Source organism: Camelus dromedarius, chromosome 5 (assembly GCF_036321535.1).
Source record: "Camelus dromedarius isolate mCamDro1 chromosome 5, mCamDro1.pat, whole genome shotgun sequence".
Classification (NCBI taxonomy): Eukaryota; Metazoa; Chordata; class Mammalia; order Artiodactyla; family Camelidae; genus Camelus; species Camelus dromedarius.
In genome coordinates this window covers 38,207,497-38,221,176 of record NC_087440.1, presented here as the reverse complement: position 1 = coordinate 38,221,176, position 13,680 = coordinate 38,207,497, and the positions used below count along the sequence as shown (strand labels likewise).

The window sequence follows — 13,680 nt, the reverse complement described above, 5'->3', positions numbered from 1 at the left end:
TGTAGCCTCAGGTTTGGTTCTATACTTAAATTGTTTCCTTATTTTGGCTAATGCAGAGAATACCAATTCACATAAGTGTGTTCTGAAAAAACTGAACCTTTGTTTACTACCAAATTATGTAGATACCAGAACATAGTTTTTTGATATTTTAGCACTTTTGAAATCAGGACACAGCACACAATAGATAGGAGCTGAGACTATGAAATAAGGTAGTTTAGGAAGATCAGGCTTCATAGTTAACATTCGGCCAGTGAGCAATCCTCACTTGATGACTCTATAAAGCAGTATTATTTATTTCAAAATGGAGTTGGCATAACAGTATAATTGAAATCAGCACTAAATATATGTCTAATCAAATTTTACTGAAATTTGGAACAAGCCTGGATTATTTAAACTCTTAGAAATATTTTTTTAAACATTTTTTTTCAGTTTCAGTCCTGAGCACATAGGCAGACTTCTGAAGATACAGAAGGAACTATGCTTCCCATAGTGTTTTGTTTGTATCTGCTTGGGACTCTATTTGGCCAATATTCCAACAATTGTTGGCAAGAGAGAAAAGAATTAACAGAGAGACTGTATAATCAAAATTACCCTCTTACCCCCAAAACAAGGCAGACAGGTTCCTACAGGAAAACAAGTCTGATGCAGGCGTCACAGGCCTTGTGGTTTTTCAAACAGGCTCAGCTTAGTGTTTGCTATGAATGAGGCTTGAGAATGTAGAATTTCACAGAGGCAATTAGATATGGAAAATGACTCATTTAAACCATTTCAAAATTGATCATAAGTCAGATTTTATTATTATTGCTTCCACTCTGTTTTCAATTTAGAATATTCAAATTACCATTAAATCTTTATTTGTATAGAATGTCCTGAAAGCATTTGGCTTTCTCTTGGTACAAATACATCATTTATACTATTCAGTCTGCTTCTGTTCATTTCTCATTAGCCCCTCCAAAGCAGTACATTACTCAGTGGTGTGTCATTTTCATGATGAGAAATCAAAGTATTAATTTATTTAAAAATAAACTAAAGTCTTGGTCATTGAAAATGTTGTTTGTATGTATATTCATATATACAAGGAAATAGAAATTTTGCCTTCCTAGACAACATGAATGTGGTGGCAGACACTGGCCATTTAGATAGTAGGACATGCCAACCTAACAGCAGCCTGTTGTACACCCTGTCACACTGATGGTCCCTTAGTTCAGTAAAGTGAAATGGCAAATGGAAATGCAAATTCATATTGAAATCTTACATCAATGCTTAGTTATAAAGTAAATATAACTTATTTAGACATTTCAGACTTTGTGTATTTTAATATTTTAAGATAATCATTCCAATAAAAACAGGTTTTGTTTTTTTTTTAAATCCTGTAGAAAACCTTCTGACTGCTAAGAATCTATCTGAAGATTCCAAGAGGTTCTAAGTTCCGGTTTGAGAAACACTGAATAAGCCGATATAGAAAAATCTAATTTCTGGAGTTTGTGTAGCTTTATTTGTGTTCTTTTCTTGAGAAAAAAACTCAAGAATTAGAAATAGAAAAGGGGGGCGAGTAATATTTATTGAGCACCAACTACTTGATAGGCATTTCACATACAAGATTGCATTTAATAGTTGCAATTATTCTGAGTAGTCAGAATATTTATCCTGTTCTACAGCTGAGGAAATTAATGCTTGGAGGAATTATGTGCCTTGTGTAAAATCATATGGGTAATAAAATTCAGTTGGGGGAAAGCCAGCATTCAAACTCAGGATCCTCAGAATCTAAATCCATGCTGCTAGTTATTCTGTGATTTCATTTAACGTTAGAGAAATTCTAAATATAGCTTTAACCAAGAAAATCTTTATGGACTATTTGAAATTCTTGGTCAATTAATACATAAAACTTAACAAGATTAAAAAATTCATTCAACTCTAGGTGTTCTGTTTCTAGATTATGAAGGAAAAACACTGTCTCAGACCAACTCACTTTTATCTTTCATAGTGTTTCTGGGCTACCTTTTTTAAACTACTGACACTAACTCAAACTAGAAGGTAATATAACTGATGTAGTAAACCAAACAAATAAAAACAGAAGGAAAAAACCTATGACTATAAAAAATAATAATAAATTGACCCAAGCTATGACATTTGTGCTCATGTTATCCAACATTAAAACAAGTGATTCAAAATTGTCTTTAATGGTCAGTTCTTGAATAAAATTAAACAAAATAAAATTTAGTTCTTAAAAAATAATTGAATAAAATAAATAATGACTCAATTATTTGAATGCATGTTTTATCAGCCAAAATCAGCTTTCTGTTTTAGGTAATATGCTTTTGTTTTAATCAAACATTTTCATTAAAGAACCTAAGTAGAGTTACACAGAGTTCTAACATTTCTGAGAATGCCTGAAAAGATAGTAAGACTTAGGGTTTTTTTAAGTACACAAAAATTAATTAGAGATGGAGATTCTAAAGGAAACAGGAAAATAGTTTTGCAGTCTTACAGTTAGCAAAGCTTTCTAAGATAGGACACAAAAAGCAGAAACCATTAAAAAATTAATAACTGAACTTTATCAAAATTAAAAACATTTGCTTATCAAAAGACATCACTTTAAAAAAAAAGAAAAGAAAAGAAAACAAGCAATCCAGAGGCTGGGAGAAAATATTCAGAAAAATTTCACAAGTATCAGGAAAAGGACATGTATCTAGAATAAATTATGAACTCTTACAACTCAACAATAAAAAGGACATTAAAAAAAAAAACAATAAAAGAACAACCCAAATAAAATATGGGCAAAAGACTTGAACAGATATTTCACAAAAAAAGATATATAAATGGCTAATAGGCAAATAAAAAGATACTCAACATCATTAATCATCAGAGAACTGCTAGTTAATACACAATGAATATTGTTTCACATCTATTAGGATGGCTAAAATTTTAAAGATTGATAATACCAAATACTGGAGCAACTAGAACTCTCATACACTGTTTGTGGGAGTATAAAATAGTACAACTTTCAGAGAACTGTTTGGCAATTTCTTAGAAAGATAAAACATACACTGTGAACCATCAATTTCAGTCCTATGTATTTGTCCAGGAAAAATTAAGATGTAAGTCCACAAAGATTCATATAAGAAAGTTTATAACTGCTTATTTCATAATAGGTCCAAAGTGGAAATAATCCAAATGTTTTCCATCAACAGAAAACTGGATAAACTGTGGTATGTTAATACAATGGAATACTACTCAGCAATAAAAAGGATCACATTACTGATACGCACAGCAACCTGGATGAATTTTACAGGCATAGTGCACAAAGAAGTCAAACATGAGAGTACATGTGTATGATTCCATTCATATAAAATTTAAGAACAAAGAAAGCTTATCTAATAGTGATAGAAATCAGAACAGCAGTCACTTAGAGCAGGGAGGAGAAATGGGAAATTGACTAAAAAATGGTACAGGGGAACTTTCTGGAATGATATAAAGTTCTGTATCTCAACCAATGTGTGGGCTATAAGGGTGTATGAATTTGTCAAAACATATCAACTGTACACTTCAGATGTGTGCATCTTATCATTATAAATTATAGTGCCATAAAAAGGCAAGGTTCAATAAAAAAGAAGAAAGCATCAGGAACAAAAGAACTATTGCTGAAATAAAATGCTGGAGGGTCTGCTGTTTTTAACCAGTATTCATGGAACTTTACTATCTATCTATGCTCCTTTACTGAACATATATTGAGCCCATCTACTACTAACAAGGTACTTGGTAAAGCTGGTAGATAGTGCCTTTGTGGAGGCTTCATCAAGTTAAGTTGAGAAATATATATATATATATTTCTAAAGTAGTGCGCTGAATATCTTTCAACTTATATTAATTCTTTTATTTAATAAATAGTTCTCAAGTGCCTATTATGTGGCAGGCAATGTTCTAGTCACCAGGGGTACAGCAGTGACCAAGACACTATATCCCTTGCTTCATGGAGTTTCACTTGAGTATGGAAGAGACAAAGAGCAAGAAAGTATTTAAATAAATAAATGAGTTAATTTCAGATAGTGATAAACACAATGAAGAAAATGAAATACTTGACCACATTTTACTCATTTCTGAGGCAAGGTGTGTGAATCACATATTTGCATGTCAAATTACATGTCATTTTTGGCTCCATTATGATTTCAAGGATCAATTCTCAAATACTTCTGTGCTTACTCTATGAGGAAAACAGGTTTTGAGAACATGAAGGCCTATTTCACAGGTGCACATTTATGTACATTTTACTTTCATACACACTCTTTTAAAAAGGACAGATCGACAATTCACCAGGTCATTACACACAAATTAAGAGCATATGGACTGTGCCTTTAAATAAAGGCCACCACACTGCTAAGTTCCACTGTCATCACTCATTATCGCTAGATATGCTCACTTTTTCCTCTTGGCTTGAACACGTAAGGAGTTATAACTAGTAAGTGACCAGAATAATTAAAAACCACTGGCTTGAAATGACCTATGAAAATCAGACTACATACCAAGCCCTCATTCATCATAACATGCATGGTATACGGAGTAAAAGTTTCAGACTCTAAAAACGTCTTAGTGCCTTGTTCATTCTACTTGTTCTAGACTAGTCAAGCCACATGACTTCAGTTTAAGTATCTGTTATCACACAATAGTGTTGTTTTTGATGTCTTAAAGTTTATTTTGGTTCTCATCAGTGGAGGAACAGAAAGAGATTCCAGCCATTGATGTTTTAGTTTTGTTTGACACTGATGAAAAGCTAAAACTGTAGTAGTTTCAACTATGGCCTATCAACCTTGGCCATAAAAGCAGCTTTCTCAAAGCCGAGTAGCCCTGTGCAAGCCAAAACACAAGTGCAATTATTTCCAGTAAGTTTAGTTTCTATGATGCTTTATACCATTTTGGGAAATGGTGTTGTCTTTCATTAGTAAACCCTATTAGCACTTCAAGGGAAGCAATGGGTGAGAAGCATCTTTCATCATCACCAACTTAGAAACAGAGATGTGCCAAGGGGCAGTGCGTTCTGCCCAGTGGCTTCTTGGCAGAACTGCAATTAAACCAGAGAGCAGTGAAATGTCTGTTTTGGGCTAATCTTCTAGCATCCCCTATAAGCCACACACTTCATATGGGAGAAAAACTTTTGTCAGCAGAAAAACTGTCAGCAGAGTCTCCACATGATGAAACCCTACATTTCTGTTCATTCACCTTGCAAAATAATGATGATAATAATGATGGTAGTTCTTGAGAAACCATGCGGGTCTTCAAGTGAAAGCAAGCAATTAAAGAGAAGGACAACTTGGGGCTGCACAGTCACCTGGACAAAAAGATAATTAAGAATCAAAATGATCATTTATGTAAGTAGTGATATATTAATGAGTGAAAATGGACCGCTACAATTTATATGATGAGGCTGAGGTTTTTCTTCCTATCTCATGAAAATATATCCACAGTGTTACCACTCACATGAATAATAAAACTGATTTCATTTTATCTTTTTAAAGGCAGTTTGAGGCTGATGGCGGAGGCAGAAGAATGCCAGTTGATCAAATCTTGTTCCATGCCTTTCATCTGAAGTGTCTTATAATCTAGGCTAAGAAAATAATGCCAAATCATCCTTGAATGGTATACATAATGGTGTCTGAAGTTGTGCTAAAATGTTCTAGCCTCCTGGCTCCTTTCTGATCATTCCAAGACATGTGGTCAGTAAGGACCTCTTTCCTATAGATCACATGGCTTTTAACCTATGGGGTTGTTACGAACACACTCTTTAGGGCAGGTATATCTGGATTTGAATCTCAGCTGTGCCATTTACTAGTGTGATTCTGGGCTTTTTTTTTTTTTTTAATTATGCTTACCCATGGTTTGTTTCTTTCTTTTCTTTTTAAGGAATTTGCAAATTATTTTTTAACTCTTTTTTTTTTTTTAAAAACAGAGGTTCTACGGATTGAACCGAGGTCATCATGCATGCTAAACATACCACTGAGCTATACCCACCTGTCCTACCCACAGTTTCTTAAACTGGGAATAATACCAACCTCATCACATTACTGTAAGATTAAAATAAGATGTATGAAAATGCCTGTCCTATAAAAAGTACTCAGGTAACTATTGGTTCATTTCACCTCTGCTTCTTTCTCATAGGTCTTACCACACATTGCTCATATAGTGTTATCTTGCTGTTTATCCCCCTAGAGTGTAATCTCCTCAAGAGTGAGGATGGCAGATCATTCATTTGTCTGTCCTCTGAAGCCCACCACAAAGTGCCTATAGTTGGAAACTATATATTGAATTTTACTTCTTATAATTTAGCATACACTCAGCAATTTAATGAAATAAAACCACAGTCACAATGTCCAGTGATGTTTCTTTTCTCTAACAAGTCAGCTGCTTTTATTTTTAGAAGTGTCTCTCTGGAGCACTGATGACATTTTACTTCAGGCGGGCAGTCTTCCCAAGTTAGATTGAGCTATATGTTTTCACCACTCAGCTGAGGCTTTGCTTTTGTTCTGAAATTAGTTTGCAACATGCATGTTTAGATGAGTTTTCCAGTGAAACAGGGGCCCAAGGAGTAAATCAGTCACACTATTCCACCTCTTGTCAACTGAACATCTGTTACCTGCAATTTACAGTACACCTAACTATAATACATAATACATTTTTAATAACTCATAAGAATTCTAGTGAGTCCTAAATGTGTTCAAAATGCTTTGATCCAAGAAAATTTATTTTTTCAAGTTCTCCATAGATAAAGTAAATGGCAGTTATACAGATACTTTGAAGAGACAAGTTCAAATCAGTCACACGGGCCATGCCTTGTACATTTTACTTTGGGAAAAAATGTAAATAAATAGTCTTGAATATTCATGAGTTAAGTGAAATTTTTCTTTCCTTTATCTTTCTCTTTGGCTCTTTGACCTTACAGAAACTCAGTTTTCTCTTCTCACAAGACTGTTTTTAGGATTAAATGAGGTACGTATACACAATGCCCAACACAGTGCCTACTGCACAGTACAGGCTGGAGTCGGGGCAACTGAGCAGCTGATACTGCAGTTCGAGGCACAGCCTAAGCCTGAGCCTCCCTTTCAGGGGAATGAGAGTTCTCAGCAACAATCCAGTAAGGAATTTCCCAATCCCCTTCTCTCTGAGCCCACAGACATTCCAAAGATCTTTGAGTCAAAATACTGTAAGAATTCTGGTCACAGTAAATTTCATCAAGAATAATACCTTAAAACAAACAAAAACACAACCTTAGAAAGGAAAGCAAGGAAGTAATTCCCATAGGTGGAGGGTAGGGAGCATTCAGAGGTTTTCTGGGAGCTGGCGGTGTTCTGGATCTGGGTACTGGCTACATGGTTTGACTTTACAGTAATTAAGCTATATATTATTATTTTACACACTTTTTTGTAGGTGTGTTATATTTCACAATGGAAAACACTTAAAATGAGAACATGTGTGTGTGTATGTGTGTATGTTTGTATGTGAAACAAAGAATATGTACCTTCTTGGATTTCTAGACTGCTTCTTTCATATCACTGTTTGCAAACAGGTGGCACATGGTTAATCAAATAGGATGCCTTCTATTGGATCCAAAGATATTAAAAGACTTGCTGGAGGTCACATTCTTATCTGAGGCTAGTTCCTGATAGAGTCTAGTGCTTGGGACTAAGCTGTCCTAAGTTGTTTACTGTTCTTTTCACTTCTTCAAACTTTCTTCCAAACCAGAATGTTCACTTTACACAATGTTAATATTATACAAACTAATGAAATCTTAAATAATTTTTTAAATTATGAAATATTTCAAACATATAAACAAGTATTCAGAATAATTTAAGAAAAACATATATAAAATCTTACTTATTTGTCCAACTTGCTTCAAACTTTTCAAAAATATAACACATTACAGATTTATCTTAGACCCACTGTGTACCTCTCTCATCTGCCATTCTCTCTCTCCCTAAATTCCAATTTCTAAGAATTTAAAAAAATAATTTTCCATACACTCACACACATATATACATATATATATCTATAAATGATATATAGTATTCTTTTGCAGATTTAAAAACTTTATTTAAATTGTTATCACATTAGAATATCCTTCTGCAACTTTTTGTTTTGTTTTGGCTTAAAATTATATTTTTTATGTTTACCTATGCTAATACATGTAGCTACTGGGTAGTATTTCTTGTCTGGATATATCACTATTTTTTAATTTGCTCACTCTCCCATAAAGAACACTTCGGTTGTATTCACTATTTTGCTGCTGAAAACATTGTTATAGAACAGGAATTGGCACACTGTAACCCACTGGGCCATATCCAGCCCACTACCTATTTTCGTATGGCCCTTAAACTAAGAATGTTTTTTTAAATTTTTAAAACTGCTTTAGCCGGGAATCGAACCCAGGTCAACTGCTTGGAAGGCAGCTATGCTCACCACTATTACCACCAACGCTTCTGGTTTTTACATTTTCAATAGTTGAAAAAAATCAAAGAGGAATAATATTTTGTGACACATGCAAATTGTATAAAATTAAAGTCTCAGTGTCTATAAATAAAGTTTAATTGGAACACAACGTCCAATCATTTATGTATTATTTAAAGAACATACAGCACAGTTAAGAAGATGTGACAGAGATCGTTTAGTCCTTAAAACCTAAAATATTTACTATCTGGCCCTTTGCAGAAAAAAGAAAAATTGCTGATCCCTATTAAGAGAGGTCCTTTCATGTACATATATGACAGTTTTTCTGGGCTGTATTTCCAGAAGCTGAAATACTGGTTTATAGAGTGCTAGATTCTTCAGTGTTAACAGTTATAGCCACTTGGTCTCTAGATTATACAATTATTATATAATTACTCCAGTTTACACAACCACAAGGAATGTGTAAGAATTCCTATTAGTTTACTCACTTGATTTACCATACTCTTAAATTTTTGCCAGTATGATTAGTGTGAAAGGGTAAATCTCATTATGATTTTTATTTGCATTTCCATAATTATTTAGGAGGGTAACCATGTTTTGGCAGATATTGTGAATTGCCTATTCACAAACTTTTCTCATTGTTCTGTTGCATTGTTTATCCTCTTCTTACTGATTTTCAGGAATTCTTTATGTATTCTGGCAACTAATTCTTTCTAAGTTATGTCAGTTGCTAATATATTCTCCCTATCTTTTGGAGTCTTGTCTTTTAACCTTATTGGTAGCATCTTGTGTGTATACAAAAATTCTTTAATATAGTTAAATTTGTCAATTTTTCCTTTATGGATTGTGTAGTGTTTTTTTCTTATCTAATATTCTTTCCCTAATTTTCCCTATATTCTTCCTTAAGGATATAAAAATCATCTCCTGTATTTTCTCCTATAAAGCAATAAAACATTTGAGAAGTGAAAACAAACACTTATCTAACTAGCCAAGTCAAGATGAATAGATGATAGTTACTAACTTTAGCCTGGTTCTACCTATTCCACCAGGAGTCTGATGTAATTGTAGCCAGAGAAGGAGGTCATTTCAAGAGAGAGAAAATAAGGTAATAATTAAAAAGGAAGTACACTGATGACCTTGACAGGAGAAGTGGGTGGAGGTACAAACTGGATTACAGTGGGATGCCAAGTTAATGGTAGATGTGGAGTGAAAACTAAATAATAGTAGTTAGCACCCACAAATCCCAAAATCCCAATTTATCCATCCACCCTGGCCTTTCCCCCCCGCTAACCACAAGTTTGTTTTCTATGTCTGTGAATCTGTTTCTGTTTTGAATAAATTTCTTTTAATACCAAGAATGTTTTTCTGAGCCCTAGACTGGCAAGAGTGTGATCTATGGGCATAATTTGTTCAGGTACACAATTCAGAGGCAGCAGCAAAATAATTTCTTTTTAACTGTCAGCAAACTAAATTTACCTTCACAGGCCCTACCAAGGAACCTTAGTATCTGTTCACTAGAATAAATACCCTTTATCCTTCATTTTAAGAGATATTTCTATCTACACAGCAGCAAAGGGAAACCTGCTGTAAGCTATTTTTTCCAAAAAGGGTGAAAGTTTGATGGATCCATCCACTCTTTCATGCATAGGCCCATGTTTGTCATCTGTTACATGCATTTGCAGGCGATCTGCTCAAGACTAGGAGTAGATTTTGTGACTCAGGCTATGGATAAGAAAGAAGCTTCTGCAGGAAAGAATTTATCTGACCTCAAATACAACTTATCCTAATTAATTGGCCAACTCAGGCTTTGTTAACAATACTAGATTTTTTTTTTTTTTTGGCACAGCCTGGAATTCTCAGAGTCTCCACACTTTTTCTGGAGTCTGGGTTAGGTGCCCTTTTCTAAGCCCTCATATTCCCTGGGCAAACTGCCTTCATAGCTCTTGTAACAATGAGCTGCAATTGTCTCTTTACTAGTCTGTCTCCTCCTGTAGTTCATAAAGAACTTGGAGATCATATCTTACTTATTTTTTTTCTATCTCCAGTTCCTAGACAGCACCTGGAACAAAACTGACGTTTACTAGAATTACATATTTGAATGAAGGAATTAATTACAGACTTGGTATGTTACACATATTCATGTATTAAATAAGGATCCATTGTTACTATTTAGCCATGCCTGGAGATTAACTATTAACTCACAAACATGAATTTGTGGTGAGAAGTTTGATAGTACAAATAAACTGGACATCTTAGAAACAAAAGATGAGAGAGTATTGACTATTAATCATATAAGATTAGACTTCTGTGTCTGGCAATATGAAAACCAGATACCCTGAGGAATTATCTCAGTGCATAAAACACACACACACACATACACACAGATAAATATTATTTAAAAGTCTCTGTAAATGCAGAGCTGAGCTAGCAAGAAAGTTACCTCCAGATAATAAGCACTGAAGATGCTCATGGTACAGAGATCTTGGGTTTAACTGACTACATGCAAGATACAGGAGATAAAACTGAGGATTAGTTAAAACAGCAAGTCAAAATAAGATATTGGCATAAAGCTGAGATTCACAAAGGTGTCATTCTAATGGAAGGATAAACTTGGGCAAAACCCCACCACATAGAGGAAGACAGGAAGTATGCCAGCCTCAACCTTATTTCTGAACAGAGTGGGAAAAATGTTCTCTTGAGATTTTCTAATCACAAATCTACCTTCATCTGGGTTACAGGCAAGAATTTATATTAAATAAACTGAAAGTTTGGTTTAAAGTGATGCCAAATTGTAGTGACTGTTTTAAAAAACAAGAGAATATTAAGAGTATGCCCAAGGAAAAAGAGATGACAAACAAACAAAATGACTAAAAACTAACAAAAATTATCAGGTAGATCTGGGGGAAAAAAATCAAAGGCAACATCTAAAAATGAAAAATGTAACTAAGATAAGAAACTCAATAATTGGTTAAATATCAGATTGTTCATAATTAATGAGAGAATTATTAAAATGGAAGATAGAACTAAAAATCAGACAGAATATAGCACAATGACATTGTGATGGTTAATCTTGTATGTCAGCTTGACTGGTTATGGAGTGGCCAGATTAAATATTATTTCTGAGTGTGTCTGTGAAGGTGTTCCTGGATGAGATTTGTATTTGAATCAATGGCCTCAGTGACATGTATTGCCCTTTCCAAGTGGGTGGGCAGCATCCAATCTGGTGAGGGACTGAATAGAACAAAAAGCAAAAAAAGAGAGAATTTATTCCTTTCTTGCCGACCTGTTTGTACTGGGACGTTGGCCTTCTGATGAAGATGAAAGAGATGAGTTCTGATCACTCTTCCTCTTCCTATAAGGACACCAGTCTTACTGCATTAGGTCCTCACCCTTTTAACCTCATTTAACCTTAATGACCTCTATAAAGGCCCTATCTCCAAATACAACCACATTGAGGGTTAGAATTTCAACACAGGAATATGGGTGGGATACATTAATTCATAACAATAGGCAGGATTAGATAGAACAGGGAAAGAGATAATATTTAAAGACATAATAATCGAGAACTCTTAGAACTGATTTTCAGTAAACTTAAAAAATCCAAATCAGTATAAATGAAAAGAAACACATGCTTAGACAAATCATACTAAAAGTACAGAATATCAAAGACAAAAATAATGTTAAGGGCAGATAGAGGAGACAAAAGGAACCTCTTTTAGACTGACAGCAGACTTCTCACCAGCTTCAATGAAAGTAAAAAAGATAATGGAGTAATAGTATCTTCTAAATCAACTGTGAACCTAGAAATGTATATCTAGTGAAACTATTTTTTTTAATAATAAGTGCCAAATAAAGATATTTTCTGACACTACAACTGAGAATCTTCACTGAAAGAAGTCATACGGAATATATTCCAGAAAGAATGAAAAGAAATCCAGAAAGAAGATCTGAGCTAAAAGGAGGAACTGTGAGTAAAGGAAATAATAAATTTGTGAGCAAATAAAAACAAATACTTACTATGTTAAATAATAATACTGAGAATTAATTTATATGGTTATAAATTTTTTTAAATACTGGAAAAAATATGTAAGTGTGTGTGGGTGATCACAGTTATAAAGCATTCTAAGCTCCTATAATGATGAAGAAAAGGGTAAATGTATTGACTATAAAATTTGTTAAGAAAGCATGTTAAAATTTTAAGAGTAATACTGAAAGAATAGACAGAGTATAAAATTTTCCAATTAGTAGAGGAGAAGAAGTAAACCAAAAACAAACAAACAAACAAAAAACAACCCTTCAAAGTCAAAAATGGCAAGAAACAAACAGAAACAAAGGAGGGAGAGAAAATGGAACAGATGAAAAGCACAAAATCAGATGGTAAAAAGAAATTCAAATATAAAAGTGGTTACAAAAAGTACATAGAACTTTCCAACTAAAATACAAAAATTGTTGCCTTAGGTTAAAAAGAAGTCCATCCCAATGCTACTTACATGAGAAAAATCTAAAGACTGAGATAAAGTTTAAACACAATAGTTGAAAGTAAAGGATAAAAAAAGATATACTCAGTAAATGCTAACCTAAAGAAAGCAGCAGAGCTATATAAAAATGAACAAAATAGAAATTAAGGCAAAAAGCATCAACAGGGATGAGACAGACACTATACAATGACAAAATTATTCGCCAAGAAAGTTTAATAATCATGAAACTTTATGTACCTAAAAAAAAAATTCAAATTGTAAAGCAAGAATTGACAGAACTTAAGGAGAAAATTTTAACATCCTTATCTTAGCAATTGAGTCATAGACAAAAAGAAATCAGTAAAAGTATTAAAGATTGAAGAATCACAATTTACCAAGCTTAGTATATTTTGGGGGTATATGGAACATGAATGGTACCAAAGAATTAAGAGACTTCACATTCTTTCCAAGTGCCTGTGGAAAGAAAACTGATCACATACTCTCCATAAAATAGATCTCAACTAATTTTAAAGAAGTGTTATTAGAAAGACTATGACTTCTAGGACTCACTGTGTGTGAGCTGCATCAGCTGGAATCCCAGTTTTGAACTGTTCCAACTGAAGCGCTTTTCATCAGCATTTTCTCTTGGTTGAGAAATCAGAGGACAATTTGTTGACTTTGATTATGATGAAGTAAAATTCATATTTTATGCCAAGATGAGAAAAGTTACCATAAAAGAAAGACTATGATCTCTAAGAAATTCAATTAAATTAGAAACCATACAAAAGCG

The 13,680-nt window shown here is 33.6% G+C and overlaps 1 non-coding gene across 1 annotated transcript; it reads right to left on the bottom strand.

Annotated features, from left to right (window-relative positions):
* Positions 1 to 8,390: 8,390 nt before the first annotated feature.
* TRNAG-UCC (transfer RNA glycine (anticodon UCC)) lies at positions 8,391 to 8,463 on the bottom strand. The gene has a single exon. It is a non-coding gene; the product is annotated as a tRNA-Gly (tRNA).
* Positions 8,464 to 13,680: the final 5,217 nt, after the last annotated feature.